The following is an 11,060-nucleotide window of genomic DNA, read 5'->3' as shown; positions in this document are numbered from 1 at the left end:
TGGTGGAGTCACCATCCCTGGAGGGATTTGGAAGATGTGTGGTGTGGATGTGGCACTTGGGGATGTGGGTTAGTGGTGAACAGTGCTGGGTTAACAGTTGGACATGATGATCTTAGAGGTCCTTTCCAACCTTAGCAATTCTACATTTTAAAGGAAAATTGTCTGTAGAAGGATTGCCAAGGTTACTTCAGGATTTTGAGTTGTTTTGCTCAGTTGGGTTGGGATTCCTTCAGGGCAGGGCTGGGTTCTGTCACTACCAGGTCTCTGTGATGGCTGAAGAAGGGGTACTCAGGGTGTGTGTGGGTGTGGGGAGGCAGAAAGGCTCCTCCTGGTACCTGCTGCTAATGAGTTTGGTCCATTGGGGTGTCCTGCTCCACAGCACAGGCACTGTAAGGCTGGGCAGAAGTAGAGCCGTCACTCCTGAGGAGTGTGCCTTTTCTCTTCCAACATCCCATCCTATCCCTCCCATGCCGTGCTTGGTAATAAAAAGGAAAATACTGAAATACTTACAGAAAATTGAAAAAAAAAAAAAAGAACACTATCTCATAGGTGATTTTCTCTTTCATTCTCTTTTCTGTGTTGCCTCTCTTCTTCCCACTCCTTGTGAACACTTGTTTTAAGCTAAGAGATGTTGGAGGTGTGGATTTGGAGTAAAGGACACGGCTCTGTTTTCAGCCTCTGTGTCACAGACAGAAATTTTTAGGAAGGGTTAATCTGAGCAGCTGCCCTTAACACTTCACCGGTTTCCCTTCTTCTTGCAGATGCCCTTTATACTGATTACAAAGCACAGATTTCTCCAGCCAAGTGAGGTGAGTTTACCAGGAAAATTATCTCCATGCAGAAAAAGTTTGGTGATAGCTGGACATAAACCGAGTAGCATCAGCTTTAACAATATTACTGCATGGAGAAGCTTGGGAAGCAAATTTCCAGCCTCAGAAAATATTTCTACCTGCTCAATATAAATCATGTTCACTCTTTGTGGGAGGATAATCAGATTACCAGGTGAGAGGTATTTAGCATGACTTTAGGAGATTAGGTGGAATTCTAGTCACAGTATAGCATGTACGCAAAAATCAAGGGTTTTAACATTGAGAACTGTTTTGTGGCTGAAAAAGTACCCCTGACTATGAAATACAGCTGATATTTAGTGTCTTACTATTTTATTTACTACTGCATTTACAGCACACCCAGGTAGTTAGCCAACTACTTATAAAGCATATTTTATGTTTGGAGATACTCAGCATGGCTATAAAATTATTTTTAAGGGCAAACATGGTATGTTAACGGCATTACACACACTCGAGGTCCCTCTGGGAAAGAAAACAAATAAACACCCGTTTTCTGAGTAGACTCAATCATCTCATCCTGAGTTTTGCAGATGAGCTACACAGCTCAAACTGGTTGACTTCCTGGCACTTGATGGGAACCATTTAAAAGAATAAACTTGAAGAGATCAATACCCCTTACATACTGTAAGTGATGTAGCACCAAGTACTGCAGAGTTGTTAAAAATTCTGTCATAAGGGACTGCTCAGAAATCAAACACAGTGGTTTTAGGGACTTAGTCTCATTTTGGTGCACGGGGGATTTACCTGCAGAGTTGGAGGCTGATGATAATCTTCCAGCAGGTTTTCCTCAAGTTTTATTCCTGATTTATATGGCTTGCAGGGAAAACAATATCAGATGGAAAGCTTGTGAGAGGGCAGAGATGAGAAGAGGCGCCGGGGAGAGAGGCACCCACGTGTGTGTTTATCCATTTATGAAAATGGGGAATCCAGAGGCAAACAGGCTCAGCAGTCCCTAGGTGCAGGTAATTGAAAGTGAGCGCTGCAAATGCACACTCCTCTTTCATGCTCCAAGGGTTAATAGTCTTCTGGGGCACATAAGAAAAAGTTCCTTTGAGATCCATATGATATCTCCTGCTTATCCCTCAGCCATTACTTTGTTTCTCCTTTCAGTAAATCCTTATTATTTAGGACAGAGTGTTGTTTTTTTCCCTGGCAAACTCATGCTGGCTCACCCTTTGCATATTATATTCATCAAGAGGCTCTACTGCTTTCCCTAAGGATCTTTGCTGCTATTTTTCCTGGTAGTGCGAGGAGGGACTGGGAGTCCTGGGAGAACCATCAGTTCATTTTGAAAGGATTGATATGAACCTGGCCTTCTTCCAGTCTCTCCACTGTAGAAATTGTAATTTATCATTGAAAAGCACACATTATTTTTGTTAGCAGTTCAGCTCCTTCACTCTCAGTTCCTTCAACTTTTCTGGATGGATGCCATGGAAACCTAAATGATTTATTATAATTCAGTGGTTGGGATTGAACAAGCACCTCTTTATTGCTATCTGTACAGCTCCATCAGCTCTGGGCATGGCACAGAGCAGGCCAGCCCTGACACCCAGGCAGAAGGGACGGTAGGGTCTGACATATAAAACCAGGTCTTAAACTTGTTACCCATTTTCTAAACAACTCTTCCTTCTTTGCCTTTGGGCACTTCTTGCTGTGTATTGGCATGGAAATAGAAACAAGAACAGAGTTCTCAGTGAACACTCCCTCCTCACTGATGTTCACAGACTTTTTTCCAGTTGCCTCAGACATTTTCTTCAGCTCAATAGAAGAATCTTAGCAGAACTATTACAATAAAATAAGCATTGACACTGTGCTGGCCTGTTGCATGTAGGAACACTACATGTGCTACACGAACAAATTTATAAGCCAGAGTAATGCAACAAGTGTGCTGTTACCTCACCTCTGTATGCATCTTTGGACAGGTAACATGTAGCACTCATGATGCTGCCTTATGTTAACAGCAGGATGTTCAAATAATACAGGACAGCAAACTTTCTCTCCTGAGATTATTTTGCTGGTGCAGACACCAGGACTGAGACATTTCAACGAGAAGATGCAGATCCCTGAGGCTTATCATAAAATATTTATATGAAGAGACCACGGACCAATAAATTTCAGTTATAAATGTTTACAGCTGAAGGTAGTAATAAATAAACTTCCAAAAGCAATATTTCAGTTTGCACTTATTGTACTTTACTACACGTTGTATTTTCAGGAAACTGTAATAATTATAGCAGGACATGGAATTAGCTCATGTTTAATGAATGATTACCCAGTTTAGTTGTGATCATTATAACATCAGGGCACAATTAAAACTGTGAAATGTTGTTTATTCTGGAGAGAGATGGGACTGTTTCTCCACAGCTACCATTTATATGTCCAACCAATGCATAATCTGTTCATTAAATTGTGAGTGAGGTGAGTACACTTTAATGAATTTATCAGATGACTCATAATTCTTGCATTTCCAGTCCTCTAGCTTCAGCTGTGCAGGCTTCACATGGTCTTTGGCAATAGAGGGTTAAAGCCAGGAGAAAATTTGCTCTACAGTGAGCTTAGTGGCCACCTCCTACTGATTTGCAAGAAACCAAGTTCTGATCATTGCAGGTCATTCTACTCCTTCCCCTGCCCTGTGTTCGCTGCACCCAGAGTGGCTGCTCTCCCCTCACTGCTTGGGGCAATGCTGCATCACCTTTAACCTGTGTGTCTCTTGTAGGGCAAGGCATAGCTTTGTTTCAAGTTTTCATCTTGCAATTAAATGCTTGGGATGAGTTTTAAAGAGAAATACCTTACCTAGTGACACAGAGGGAAATGCTGTGCTGACATCTGTGTTGGGTTGATTCAGCCTGGCCTGGTGTAAGTGGAATGGTTTATGCTACTTAAAAATGAGTCACTCTTGGTGCCAAGCAAGCACCTGGTAATGAATTTGGTTGTCTGTCTCATCTTCTGGTGACTCTGGCTGACCCGTGGCAGGGGCCAGTAAGCTCTTTCCAGAAGGAGAGAGCTCCTGGGTTGTCTGTCTGGCACATCAACCTTGGATAAGGAGGGAGATAATAGTTACAAATAACTCAATATTGCCTTCACTTGTGAGCCGGAGGACTCTTATCTAACCCAAACCCCTAATAGATGGGCTTTCTCTTGTGTTAGGAATGGCAGATACACAAAATTGTTAAGCACAGTCCTCCAGCTCCTGTGGGCAATGCAGAGACATCTAGTAAGGATGATTTACTCTACCTTGTCATAGGATGTTGTGTTTCTCCTCCTACGGAGGCTTCTTGCTTGTTGTTGGCTGTAGACAGCACTCTGCAGTGGTTTGTGACTGATCACTGCTCACCAGGCAGACAGCTTTTGTGTGGCTAAATATGATGAGATGACATCTCTTGTCTCTAGTGTTTTTAATATCCTTCGAGTGTCTCCTACCTAGTTGCACATTGATAATTTTTCTCTTATTTTTTTTTTTTTCTGTCTGTCTTTCCCCAGTGCTCTGTGTCTGGCTGCCTTTCTCTGGTCCACATGTCTCTGTGGAAAAAAGACTGACTTTGGCAGGAAATGTGATCTTGGCCCTTCCCGGAGAAGACATGGCATACTGCAAGAATAGATGGGAGCTGTAGACAGGTTGAACCGTGGTGCAAGGTGCCTCCAAAGCCCTTCAAAGGTAGGTCTCAGCAATGACTTGGCCATTCTGGTATTTAGGATACCCCTGGATATATGGAGATGCCTGAGGGGTGATACTTTAGAAGTGAGGCACCTCTCTAACTTCAAGGCAGGAGTCTTCATGATAGTGCTGTGACTGTGTTGGTTTAAAGATACGGGTGAAACGAGGTCTGCAAGGACCAAGTACGGTATTGAACAGGCTACCTCCTGTTTTCAGGAGGAAAAAGAGATACCTCAGGACACGTAAGCACAGATCAGAAACAGCTTGTTATTAAACCTGCACATTTCAATGTTTAAATGCAAGTTGAGCGCTGTTCCTCCATGTCTAGTTAGATTAGCTGAGAGAAAAGGAGATGGCCACAAATACAGGAGAGGGTTTACTGGTGAAATGAGAGAGGTGGCTGTCTTCTGAGAGGTACCAGCAATCTGTAGTGCAGACAACTTTATACGTTTTTCTACCATTAATAGATGTTACAAGTGTTTCCCAGATGATGTCTAGATGCACTTGGCAGGTGTTGGACTGCTTCACCTGCTCCTCATGAGGCTTAGCTGTTTGGAGGCTGGGAAGGGACAGCGATGGAAAAATGGTGAGAATGAGTTTACTTTTCTTACATTCTTCCTGCTACTTGATGATCTTCCTTGTCTATTTTTTTTTTTCTTTTCTGAGAAGGCTGCCAAATTTCCCCCCTCATAGTTCACATCTCCCCTCATAACTACCTGAGATAAATTTAGCCAGGAAACCAAATTGGTTGGGTTGCTTTCTGGGGGAAAGCAACCCATCTACAGGCTTTGATCTTTGCTATGGTGTTTGGAATGTGCAAGGAGACAGAAAAAGGAGAAGTGGGCAAATATTGGAACACCTTCTGTGACAGCTCCCTTTAGCAAGCACTTCACCCAAGAGCCCTTTGGAGAGCTTTCAGCTGCATTGTCTCAGGAGTGGTCCTGGAATGGGCAGATGAAGACAGCAAAGGCTGGACTAAAATTGTGGCTGCTCTCCACAACTCTGAACAAGCTCTTGTACAAGGTTGTGACCCTTGTACTCTAAAAAAGGGTTTTTCAGACAAATTTTTCCTGTTAAGAAAGCAGAAGGAGTCCTTCCAAAAGCACACGGGTAGCTCTGCTGCTCTTAAAGTCAAGAGCACAGTTGAATGCTTCAGTGTGTTAGGACCTTGGAGTAGATCTGAGACTGTGTGCTCTGCACCTGCCCTCACAAAATTATTCACTTCAGGCTCTTCTTCAGCTGCTTGTCAGTAGCTTTGTGTAGGACAGCAAGGCAGATGGAAAAATGGGCAAAAATGATGAAAATATTAATACATATTCAGGTTCTCATTAATTATTGAATTACTAATTCACTTATTGAAGGATAATTATTAATATTTATAGCATACAGATTGCTAATGATAGTTTAACTGTGATGGCATAATTTAGCAAATATTTTTAAAATAAAACATTTAACAAATAACATTTCCACCATTTTTCCATCTTAAGAAAAAGAAGTGTGAAGGCCTCATGCATATATGCAATCTTTTCTGATTTTAAAGCATGCTTTTGAATATTTTATTATTATTATGGATTGCTTTATTGCAGATTTTGTCCTCAGGTTGTTTCCAAATGAACTTATACACTCTCTAATGCAGAAAGAAACCTGTGGCAAAATAAGCTTACAGTAATAGCACTATAAATCCATGGTGTAAGCACAGTAGTAAGTAAATGAATAATATGATTCTATTTCTTTCTACTGATTTCTCTTTCTGAAGTCTCTGTAGCACAGTGATTGATGTATATGGAAACTATTTAGCACATATTAAAGTGGGGAGTCAAAATATTATTTTTAAGTTTTCCAAGATACATTGGTCTGAATTTATGTCAGAATCTCCTGAAAGGTTACATTGGTCCGTGTTTTTCACTGTAAAAGTTCCTACGTGACATGGCAGTAAAGTCTAACTTATACATGGGTGCCAAAATGCAAAATTCCACAAATTTCTGAAACAAAACAGAAAGGGAAATTTGCAGTTTCTGCAAAATGTCAGATTTGTAAAGGCTTGTTTGTGGTTCTTTGTTAAAAAATGATGTGTTAGGTTTTTTATCCCCAAAAGGTTTATTTTATTGGAAAAAAAATTGGTTTTGAGGGAGGTCATTCACCTGATCTTACAACAAGCCTATGCCTGCCAAATTCTTAAGGCAGGAACTCTTCCACCAGATGTTTGCTGTGAGTGATATTATAATGTTTTCTCAAAAGAATTTATCTACAGTTCATGGGGAAAAGCGATTCTTCGGCTTCCTTCACAAAAACATCACGTCAAAAATAGACATGAGATCTTGTTATTTATATTACTGAAGTACTGAATGGCCTTGCCTGAGAACAGACTGTTCGAGCCTCAGAGAGTACCAAGTTATGGTGGGAGATGGTCTTTGCTCTGAAGAACTAACACTTGAGGGAAACGAGAGAGGCAAAGAGAAGGCAACAAATGGAGCAGCCTAAAACTGCCACACGGAAGGGATGGAATACAAGTGGCAAACCTGAGCCATTTTACAGAGAATCCCACCATTTTCTGCTCATTCATCTCTCCTCTCCATCCTTCCTCTCTGGCAGCCAGGATGGGCCTAGGATGTTGTCCTGGTGACAAGAGGCAGAAAATTTGCTTCAGTGGTTGTACTGAGAAATGAGCTCATTAAGGAAGAAGACCTAGAAATGTCCCAGGTTGTACCTTGTAACTCAGCTGAATATGAGCTGATAGGGAATGAGGATGACTAAATTTATTCAGTCAGTGGGTGGACATTCCTGTCTTGCAAACCATGATGACTGATCCATCATAAAGAGTTGGGCTATCAAATTGCTATATAGCAAATACGAGCTGAAACACCTCTTGTACATCTGAAATGATGCCTCTCTGCAAGGCCTGGGGGTCTAGCTGGCCCACCTTGTGTGATTGCTTTAGTTACCTCTTCATAGGCAGTGCTAGTGAGGCTGGTCCTTTAGGAGGTCATCTACCCTGAAGCTCAGAGAGGAAGCTGGTTTGCAGGTTCATTTTATTTAAGTGTGTCTATTATAATTTATTTATTCAGGGTAGGAAAAACCCCAACACGATTAACTGAAAATGTACAGATCTTCCAAAGCACTTGGATAAGTTTCTAATTTCCTTGTTGGTGCTCTTTTCCAGCTGCATGTGCCACTCCATGCAACTGCTCTGGGCTTCAGTTTCTTTTGCCCTGGGTGATATCACAGCTGTAGAGTCCCTGCCATTTATTTACTGGAGGTTATGTAGAGTTTGCAAATAATATTTCTTTGCCTAAAGGACAAGGTGATGCTTCTTTAGCAGCTGCTGTTCTTTGAACTGATCTGAGGGCTTTGTCATCCAGCAAACTCTCTTTGGGATTCTGCTTCCTGGTATATATCAGAGGCTATTTCTTGGCATGACATAATTAGAGGCAAAGCAGTTTTACGGCGGAAGGCATGGGGGTGCTCACTAATCACAGCCTTCTCCCTCCTCAGTGCTGTGCTTGCTGACAAACCCCTCCTTGCTGGAGGCAATTGTGTTTTCTGGGGCAAATCAGGTCACCAAGACCCCCACGCTTCCTCATGGCTAATGCAATCAGCTGGAGCTACAGGAGACGGCTCGTCAGGATGGTGCTCACTGTGGGTGAATGTTGGCACCCTGAGAGGGGCAGGGGGTCATTACCTGCCCATCTGGCAGATTTTGGGGATGGGAGTTGCTCTGGCAGGGTGTTCATTTGCAAATAGATGCTTGTGTTCATCCAGGCATGAAGACGGAATGGGCGATATCTTCTCCAGAATGAGAGGTTTTGCCAGCAGAGTTTGTGCTCCACTTGAAGGGAGGTGAACTTTCACAACAGCTCCTGCAGAGGGGAAGCCGAACTACGTGAGGCTGTCACATATCCCACGGACAACACCGACGTTCCTCAAACCACTGATCATTTTAGAAACACTTCTGAATAAACAAGGTGGTGGCTTTGAGTCTTTTTACTCAGGAGTGTAAATGTGAATTGAGATTTTCTTTGTATGGGATATAGGTGAAGCTCAGATGCGATGCACTAAATGTCTGAAAAGCCTGACCTTTTTAGCTCCCTCCGCAGTTCAGATCATGGTGATCTTCCAAAACTGAAGCTCTTTTCACTCTGACATGTAGAGTTTGAAACTACTGCTTGTCTCAGCCACGGGACTAGGATGGGTCTGCCATGCAAAGACCTTGTTTTCTGTGAAGTATTTGTAGGGAGATGTAGTTTGTTCAAAGAGACAGCAGTACCCTTCCTCACCTTTATCACTGCAGCTGGAAGCCAAAATGGAATATTTTGTTTTTTTCAAGTGTTATGTTCCTGCAAAGAAGATTCAAGTGAAGCTTCGTTTGGTAGGACTTCTCCAAATGATCTTATTTAAGGTTTTCCATAGAGAAGCTGCTGTTTTTATCCTGCTTCCCTGCTTGCACAAAGGTCATTGGTTCAGCACTAGGGCATGGCTGATTGATGCAGTTCCTCAAGGGCTGATGACGCTCAAGGGCAGACACATGGCAAAACATGGAGGTATGGGAGCAGCCAAAAATGGTGGCAGTGACATAGCAGGTTTTCCTGCTTGTACCTGTTCTTATTCTCAAAAATCTAGCATCCTCACAGGAGGAGCAATGGAGGACCAGAGCAGTGCCTTATCCTTTACCAGTAGAGTCACACATGGTGAGGAGGAGAAGAACCATCAAGAAAGTAGTTTTCCTGGAGAAAACATGTCTTCCTGGCAGATGGCTTGGCCAGCCAGCAAGGATTACAAACCTCTCTAGGAACCTTTTCTTTATGGCTAGTGAGAAGGTGATATTGCTAGTGACAGCGCAGAAAGATTGGCTGAAATAAAATAAAGAGGTTTCCATGGTGATCCCTTCATATTGTAGTAAATTTTCATCTTGCAGTCAGCTGGGTTATGCTTCTTCCCCTGGAGGAAGAGTCCTCAGCTTCCCCCACATTATTAGTTCCTACTGGTGCCAAGGAAATTCTGGCAGACCCTGAGTAAAGCCATCCACATGGACATCTCTGTGGTGGCCTTGTTAATTATCCTAAAGAGGTTGGACTGCCTGGGCAGCCTGCAGGTGCTTTAGAAACAATCTTGCTTTCTGGTTTGAACTGTAAATAGATAAGGAATAGATATAAAGATGTGGCTGTGGTTAAAGATAAGAGAGGAAAGAAGTAGATCTCTTCTCATTTTACAGCTGAGGAAAGAATTATAGTTCAAATGATTTGGGGCATAACTGCCCCAAAACCAGAACCCAGAACCTGTTAGAGGAGGGAGTTAAGTTTGTAATTCCCAAACTCTGGCACAGAAGACACCTTTTCTCCCAAGGTTAATGCAGGGGAAGGCAGTGACCTGCAGAGAGCCCTCAGGCCGGGAAGGGAAGCTCTTTGCACTTGGGTGACCAATGCAGTGTCACACGTGAGTGTAGCAAAGGGAAGAGGCGAGAGATCCTCCCAGGCTCTAGGCTGACAGGGGTGAAAGCTATCCAACAAAAAAGGACCTTTAATTTTGGAAGATGAGGAAACCCCTCCAGCTGTCGAAGCCACTTGCTCACGGGTTCCACATAAGTGTGATCTCTCCTACCGTGCTGATAAATGAGCAGCCGCAAGACGTGTCTCACTGTGGGTAGGCTCAGCGACGAGTTTCCCCGCTGGTTCCTGGGATGATGGCATCTTTCCATCTGCATCTGAATTGGAGAGTCATGAATACAGTGCTAGTCAAGCTTTGCCACCCAAAACATGCTTAATATGAAAAGCGTTTCCCTAAGAAGGTGTTTCATTGAATGCAAACAAATGCTGCCTTAAGATCATGTTAATTTATGCTACAGAGCAAATCTTTTCTATCTGCTTCATGCACCACGAAAGCAAAACATGGCCACATTCAAATATCTGTGTCTTTGTACTGTTTGCTGTATATTACATACAATTCAAATAATATACTGGAGATGGAAAAGCAAAGAGGGATGTTCTGGCTGCTGCAAGCTGCAACGTTCCAGGGTGTGCAGGGATTCTCAGGAGAGCAAAAAAAGGTGTATGGGGGTGAGCTTCTCCTAAACACCAAAATTGCTGGGGTCATCTACCTACTCCTGCTCCGCTGGCAACTCATCACATAAAAGGAATCCGCTTGAACAATGGGAGCTTTTTGCTGGATTCTTTCTTATTTTGCTGTTGGAGGAAAATTTAACTCCAAATTGGCTGGAGAAATGGACCAGCGCTTCACAAAGATGTCTTTTGGGAGGATCCAGGACAAATGGGAACTTTGTTGGGGAAAGGAACTGGCATGAAGTTACCACTGTGAGCAAGAAAGTCATCCCATTTCCCACAGCTGTCAGTGTGAATTGGGGCTCAACCCTCTAGTTAGGGTAGCTGCAGTAGGGCAGCTATAAAAACCTTTTGGGCAGCCAGTATTTAATGTGCAACCAGTGATGTTCATATTATTATGTTAACAAAAAGTTATGATTCTTTCTGCAAAGAAAAGAGCTTTTAAAAAGGGGGGGAAAAAAGAAAGAAAATAGAAAGCAGTGAGAGATCACATGCTGATCAACT

General features: G+C 42.8%; 1 long non-coding RNA gene across 1 annotated transcript; it reads left to right on the top strand.

Moving 5' to 3' along the window:
- Window positions 1-758: 758 nt before the first annotated feature.
- On the top strand, window positions 759-4,497 carry LOC116789541. The gene is made up of 3 exons (XR_004358073.1): window positions 759-809; window positions 1,669-1,810; window positions 4,381-4,497. It is a non-coding gene; the product is annotated as an uncharacterized LOC116789541 (long non-coding RNA).
- The last annotated feature ends 6,563 nt before the right edge of the window (window positions 4,498-11,060 follow it).

Source organism: Chiroxiphia lanceolata, chromosome 7, assembly GCF_009829145.1.
Source record: "Chiroxiphia lanceolata isolate bChiLan1 chromosome 7, bChiLan1.pri, whole genome shotgun sequence".
In the NCBI taxonomy this organism is placed as follows: Eukaryota; Metazoa; Chordata; class Aves; order Passeriformes; family Pipridae; genus Chiroxiphia; species Chiroxiphia lanceolata.
Note: the sequence above shows the minus strand (reverse complement) of the source record. Positions and strands in the feature narration are given on the sequence as shown.